This window comes from Nomascus leucogenys, chromosome 21, assembly GCF_006542625.1.
Source record: "Nomascus leucogenys isolate Asia chromosome 21, Asia_NLE_v1, whole genome shotgun sequence".
In the NCBI taxonomy this organism is placed as follows: domain Eukaryota; kingdom Metazoa; phylum Chordata; class Mammalia; order Primates; family Hylobatidae; genus Nomascus; species Nomascus leucogenys.
This window is the reverse complement of record NC_044401.1, coordinates 1,810,382-1,818,002: the sequence shown is the minus strand read 5'-3', so window position 1 is coordinate 1,818,002 and position 7,621 is coordinate 1,810,382. Positions and strand designations below refer to the sequence as shown.

General features: G+C 43.2%; 1 pseudogene; it reads right to left on the bottom strand.

Moving 5' to 3' along the window:
• Positions 1 to 2,848: 2,848 nt before the first annotated feature.
• On the bottom strand, positions 2,849 to 3,468 carry LOC100603631 (annotated as a pseudogene).
• Between the last annotated feature and the right edge of the window lie 4,153 nt (positions 3,469 to 7,621).

Here is a 7,621-nt window from a genome sequence, read left to right as displayed (position 1 = left end):
CAGATAAAGAAATCAAGAGGCTGAGGAACTTTCAAGATCACAGATCTAGTAAGTAAAGGAGCCAGGATTCAAATGCCAGCTGTCTACCCCAGAGCCAGGTGATTAATCACCACTTTAACCAGACTCAGAAACATGACAGAGAATTAGCCCCTAAAGGTCCACAATGCAACCCTGTGGGACGGGAGACATAATTTGCAGGGTTCAGTGCAAAATAAAAATGCAGCCTCCTTATTTAAAAAGTTGAGAATTTCAAGATGGTGACAGCAGAGCATGAAACCAAGTGTGGGGCCTGAGTGGAGCCCTGTGCCCAGGTGTACAGGTCGCATGCCCAGGAAGCCGGCCTTGCAGCCAGGTGAGCCACGCTGTCAATTCCCAGAGCCAGGCATTCCAGCCAAGCTTGTGTAGTGCAGCTGACTGTGAACCCAGACAAACCTCGGTTGGCTAAGGAAGAAAGTTCTGAAGGATGAAAAAAAGGTCATAGGGCCTTTGACAGGGGTGCTAGTGTTTCTTACAGAAAATATTCAGACCCGGTCGGGCACGGTGGCTCCCGCCGGTAATCCCAGCACTTTGGGAGGCTGAGGCGGGCGGATGACCTGAGGTCTGGGGTTCAAGACCAGCCTGGTCAACATGGTGAAGCCCTGTCTCTACTAAAAATACAAAAATTAGCCAGGCATGGTGGCGGGCACCTGTAATCCTAGCTACTTGGGAGGCTGAGGCAGGAAAATCGCTTGAACCTGGGAGGTGGGGGTTGCAGTGAGCCAAGACTGTGCCATTGCACTCCAGCCTGGGCAACAAGAGCAAAACTCCGTCTCAAAAAAAAAAAAAAGAAAAGGAAAGAAAAAAAAAAGAAAGGAAAATATTCAGACCCCAGGGGACATTCCTATATTAACAATCACTAGATTTTCAGATGAATGTTGTTTAAGGTTCCTCTATACTAGAGGCTGTGGGAGTTTGGTTCCCACTGCACAGCTTGGTGACAGGTAGGAGAGAGCCCATCTCCAGCAGCATTTTGGAATGCTGTCCCCAACATCTGGAGCCCAAGATACCAGAGAGAGATTGGGATGGGTTGATAAGGGAGAAAATGACTTCCTATCCTCTTTCGAGGTCTGATGATCCACACTTTGAGAACAGACGTAGGAAAGACCTTCTACTCTGGTGTCCTACAGGTGTGAGATTGTCTAGCAACTGCAGAGTGGTTAACAGCAAAGAGGACATGTGTACTCACTTCTGAACAGCAGGGCTGGCTCCTTCAGTAGAGGGAGAAAAAGGTGGGAGTAGAAGGACAGGGGAGAGGAGAGGAGATGGAAGCATGGATGGAGGTGACTGCAGTCAGATAAACAGTTGTTTGGCACACAAACCCAGCGTTCCATAAAGTCCTGTGTGGACTCCGTGAGTTCACAATTGTTTCCCTTGCTCACAAACTGTGCCTTGATTACAAATCTTCTCATGACAAATCAAGCCCTTGGCCAACAGGGACTTTGTCTTGTCCGCTGTTGTACTCCAAGTCCCTAGCACACAGTAGGTTCTCGAATGTTTGTTAGAAAATGAATAAATAAGTGGTCCCGGGAAGTATTTTCACTTCTAAGGCTTAATTATTGGCAGAATTCACCACTGAAGCCATCTCAGTGTTGGCTTTTCTTTGTGAGTAGTTTTTCACTAATTTAATCTCTTCACTTGTTATAGGTGTATTCAGATTTTCTTTTTCTCTTGAGTCTATTTCAGTAATTTGTACCTTTCTAAGAACTGACCATTTTATTTGTCTAATTTGTTGGTACACAATTGTTTGTGGTATTCCCTTATAATTCTTTTTATTTCTATAAGGTCAGTAATGACGTCTCCTCTCTTATTCCTGATTTTAGTAATTTAAGTCTTCTCTCTTTTTTCTTGGTAAGTCTAGATAAAGATTTGACAATTTCGTTGATCTTTTCGAGGTACCAACTTTGGTTTTCTATTCTCTAGTGTGATAATTGCTACTCTAATCTTTATTGTCTTTCTCGATCAGATATTGTTCTATATCATTTTTAAAAACAGCTAAAGCCACAAATCTGCCTTGACCCTTTTGTTTTTGCTTCTGCTCTGTCAATCTTCCTTGAGGCAGCAGATGTTTCATGACCTATTGCCCAAAAAGGATAGAGTCATAGAGTCACAGACAATTATTGGAAAAATTTACATTGGTTAATATATCAAAATGATATTCTGCTACATATGCATAACTTATCTTCACTTTTGGACCACAAAGATCTATTTCAGAGACAAATTTGGAGTGGAATTTTCCTTAACATTATCCTCAATAGAGCCTGAGGTATAGAATATACTCATTTTTTCACTCAAATCCTGAGACCTTAATGGTCGTTTACCAGATGTTGGAATTTCTAAATGAATACCATTGTCTTAAAAATCATATTCCTCAGGTCAGAAGGCTAGAGTGCTCTAGTACAGGAGTCCTCAACCCCTGGGTGAGTGAACATTAAACCTGAGCTCCATCTCCTATCAGGTCAGTTGTGGCGCTGGATTCCAGGAGTGTGAACCCTCTTGTGAACCATGCATGCAAGGGATCCAGACTGTGCTGTCCTTATGAGAACCTAACTAATGCCTGATGATCTGAGGTGGAACAGTTTCATCCTGAAATCATCCCCCTTACCACCGTCCCCGCACTGCACTGGTCCGTAGAAAAATTGTCTTCCACAAAACCAGTCCCTAGTGCCAAAAATGTTGGGGACCACTGCTGTAGTAGATGCCTAGTCAGTTTGAGGTGCCTTTTTTTTTTTTCAGGTGGACAGAAAGTAGGATTTATTGTTGGGCATTAGGAGGGGCAGCACAGTGGAAGCCCTCATGAGTGCAGGGCCCATCACTTGTCCAGAGGGCCACCATTGGGGATGTATTTGACCTCTCAGTCATCTGGAATGAGCCGTTTCTCAGCCACCGTGTCTTCACATTCATCCACATTGAACTTGGTAATGCTCCACTTCTTTGAGACATGGATCTTCTGGTGGCCAGGGAACTCGGCCTTGTCCCTGCGCAGGGCCTCGATCACATGCTCCTTGTTCTGCAGCTTGGTGCCGATGGACATGATGATGTGACCAATGTGAACCCTGGCCACAGTGCCCTGGGGCTTTTCAAAGGCACCTCATATACCTGTTTGGAGCCTGTCAGCCCAGCACAGGACAACGCCTTGTTGATGTGCATAACGTGGAAGGGGTGGAGCCACACTCGGATATGAAAGCCATCCTTGCCACAACTTTTTATCATGTACTTATTGGCACAAATTCGGGCAGCCTCCAGGGCTTCAGAGGAGAGCTGCTCATATTCATCTGACACCGTGTGGCCACAGAGTGGAAACTCATCCACTTTTGCCTTCTTCCACCCCAGGTCAAAGATGGGAATCTTGGCATCAGCAACACCTCGCCAGAAGAGAGGCTTTGTGTTGTTCTTACAATAACGGTAACACTAGGTGGGGCAGCGGCCCATGGTGACACCAGAATCTTCAGTGGCACACCAAAGGGAAAGAGCTTGAGGTGTCTTTTGAACTTAAGAGTCATCCCTTTCTCTAAGAACTGACCACCATCTAGAAGATGGGCAGCCCCAGTTGTACTACATGACCCTGTCCTCAGACCCAGCTGAATGGACCAGAAGTAGACAGCTGACTGAATCTGGACAAGGTAGATTTCCTTCCTGAAAGTCTGAAATTATGACTAAGAGGCAGCCGTACTTGTCTTCTGGTTATTGGAATTGTTCCATATGAACTCAGGAGCTGAGGGCGAACATATTCCACCATGAGAACAGAGAAACAGGGAAGACTGCTGTTGGAAAACAGAAATATGTTGCAGTTCTCCTAAGAGAAACAGAAACAGAAGATGGTGACTGGGTCCCCGACAGCTTTCTGCTTTCCCTGATGGCTTCCTGATCTAGTCCCATAATAAAATCTAGTGGCATTTCTGACTTTGAATTCCATAAGATATGCCTGTGTCCTTATAAGTTCTCCTTTGCTTTGTCATCATAATTATCAACATCGTCAACATTATCAACAAAAAAGATAAAACTTCCTGAGCATTTACTATGTGCCAAGTAAAGTTCCAATTAGCTTACACAAATTATCTTATTTAATCCTCCCAATAAATCCATGTATTACTTCATTTTACATATGAGGAAACAGGGACAAGGAAATTAAGTAACTTGTCCACTACAGTTAGCAATGGATAATATCAGGATTCACACCAAAGCCATCTGACTTCAGAATCTGAGCTCTAACCACCATGTTATACAGTTTACCCTGCTCATGTTGGTTTCTAGCACTTGCAACTAAGATGTATTAGCTAAATAGGGCCCCTCAGTCTGGCCCTACTCTGCCTAACTAAAATTATCTGCCATTTTCCCCAGTGTGCTGAAGCCAGCATTCCCCTAAAACATACTATGGTCAATGTCACCTCCATGCCTTTTTGCTCCTTCTCCTTCCCACCTCCCCACTTTTATATTCTACCAATAATTCAGGGTCCACTTCCAGTTCTATCTTCCCCAGGGAACCTGGTCACCCGTATGTTCTATCAGTCAGTAACTATGCTGCCTTGCAATGGTGGTTAATAGCTTACTGCATGTATGTCAGGCCTCTATGATGAGATTGTAAGGTCTTTAAAAGCAGGGGCTATGTTTTCTCTTTCACTGTGTCCCCAAAACACTATAATTCATTGTAAATGTGCAATAAAAGCTCCTTGGATTGAATTAAAGGCAGTAATCTTAGTGGCATAGACAAAGGCAGGGAGAGAAGGTCAGGCACAGAGAGGCTTAACTTTAAAAGAGAGCTTAATGTCTTTTCATAAGTGTCAGGAATGGCCTTCACATACTCATCTTGTTTTAAAATTTTAAGTGTCAATTATTATATTTTAAAAGTTTTAAATCTCTATAGGAAAAAGGATATTATATTGAAACATCAATCTTCCATAATTGCTGAATTCTCACCCAGCCCTTGACCTCCTTGTTGAGTGGTTCCAAGTCTGATATTCTGAAAGTGACATATGCTGCTCCCCACAGCCTCAAACACATCTCTGATCTCACTCTTGGGCACACCTCAAGCCTGGGATAACCATCACAACTCCCTGCTGCCCCACCATCTCAGAGGAGGTAGGTTTCTTCCCCTTAAGAAGAGCATGGGGGTGATGAGAGTATCCCAGTGCCTGAGTCTTCCTGGGCCCTAGGAAGGCCTTGGAGTCCTCTCTGATCCTTAGCATTCACCCTCATCTATGAAAACAACTGTTTGCATTATGTGTCCACTTAGTGTCCTGACAACAGCCTAAACTCAATCCATCCAAAAGCTAATCAACATCTTCCCCAAAGTTGTTCCTTGTTTTATGGTAATAACTGCCACCACGATCCAATCATCCAGGCTTGAAGCCTGAGTCATCTTTGACTCAGAACATCACAGTGCTAAAAAAAAAAAAAAAAAAAAAAAAAATTATTTTAAGCCATTTGCCTCCTTCCCCCAACATATGATTTATACTCAGACTCTATCTCTCAATATCTTAAAATGCGTCTGAGATCTGTCCATTCCTGTGTATTCCCTCTGATAAGGCTCTGGATTTTGGCACCAACCCCTGAACTACTACTCTCTTTTCCTGCTGGTTTGAATAGGGAGAGAAGCAAAAGAAAACTGGAAAGTGGAACTAGAAGTCTCTAAAACCACAAGTGTTAACCATACCCTTGCCGGAATGGGGCACATCAATTGTCCTACTAGCAGTTAACAGCTGAGTTTAACCAACATTTAAGAATTACCAACTACATCCTGGCTAACCTGGTGAAACCCCGTCTCTACTAAAAATACAAAAAATTAGCCGGGCATAGTGGCGGGCGCCTTGTAGTCCCAGCTACTTGGGAGGCTGAGGCAGGAGAATGGTGTGAACCCGGGAGGCGGAGCTTGCAGTGAGCCAAGACCGCGCCACTGCACTCCAGCCTGGGCGAGAAAGCAAGACTCTGTCTCAAAAAAAAAAAAAAAAAAAAAAGAATTACCAACTAAATGTCACACATGTAGCCTTGTGTGAGGTGCTGGGGCCACAGCAATAAGTAAGACTTCCCCAGCCCTCAAGTGCCTAGCGAGGGATGAGAGCTGAGGGGGGCGGTCTCAGAGGACTCTGCAAGTCCTGAAGGGGATTGGTCAATGCTGAGGGCAAGCTGAAGGCCAGGAGAGTGTGCGTAGGGAGAGGAAATGTGTACTAGGTTTGAGGGGTGAATAGGATTTCAGGCCTGAGGGCTGAGGGGTGGAGGGCAATTCCAGGCTATTAAGCAAAGGCTCAGTTTACAGGCTGGACTAATCCGATTTGTGTGCTGTGTCCTGGGCTCCCCTGTGGCAGTGATGCAATCATGTGACAGTTGGTGGTCATGTGCTGGGTAAGGACACTTTCAGGAAGGATGATATCACAGAAGTGATATCTCATAATCACCAGATAACTTTCTGAGTAGGAGGCACATGTCAGGGCATGAATTCAATGGTGACAGACGTGAAACTGCTGACAGCATTGTTTTCACTTCTACCTTAAGATTTGTGTGGATGTCTACAGGAAACCAGGGGGTCAAAAATAGACACAGAAGACGTGCTGAACATTGCAGATGGACTCAATTTCCTCCTTCAGGCAATTCTTCTCCCCAGGGTCTCTCACGGGTTTTTGCTTTATACATATATGTAATGCTATTTTTCAAACATATAAAGAGACTGTTGTGGCTAATTTTTAAAACCTATAAATTTATCTGAAAATCTTATTGAAATCCAAATGTCTTTTGCCTTACATACACTATTAGATAATAAAAGCACAACTTCTACAATGTAAGGTCTGATTCTTTGGTAGGGAAAAGGGATTAAAAGAGGTCCTCATCTTGAGAAACCACTGCTATATGCCATAGGTTGTAATGACAGCCCTGCCTTGGTGATCCTCCAGGCTGTGGAGTGGCACCACATCCAGGTTATGTTGAATCTCAATTTACAGTGTACAGAGTAGTTTTTTTTTTTTTTTTTAAGATGGAGTCTTGCTCTGTTGCCCAGGCTGGAGTGCCCATTATAAGTCATAGAGACTCAGATTTTGAGTAACAGAGAAATAAAACTTTGTTCTTTCAAGTAATAAGTCAATCCTGACTAATATCACGTGGTAAGAAGTCTGGATTTTATTCTAAGTGGAACAGGAACTCATTTCAAATTTTGAGCCAGAGAGTGATAAGATCTTGTATATGTTTAAATGACCTCTTTACTGTGTGTAGGTTATGAGGCAGAAGGACTGGTTATAAGTCCATTGAAGTTAATTTAGAATGAAGTAGTGGTGGCTTGAAATTAGCGGTGGCAGTAGAGATGGTGAGTTGAATTCAGAATATACAGGTATGCACCATATAATGATATTTTGGTAAACAATGGACCACATATGGTGGTCCCATAAGATTATAATAGAGCTGAAGAAGAAAGTTTGAAGACTACCAGATATCAAAACTTATTGTAAAGCTACAATAATTACAACCAGATGGTACTGCCAAAGGATAGAAAAATAGAACAATCAGACAATAGAAAATTCAGAAACAGACCTACATCTATAGGAAAATTTGATTTGTTACAAAAGATAAGCTGAACAGTAGTAGAGATAGGATAATCATT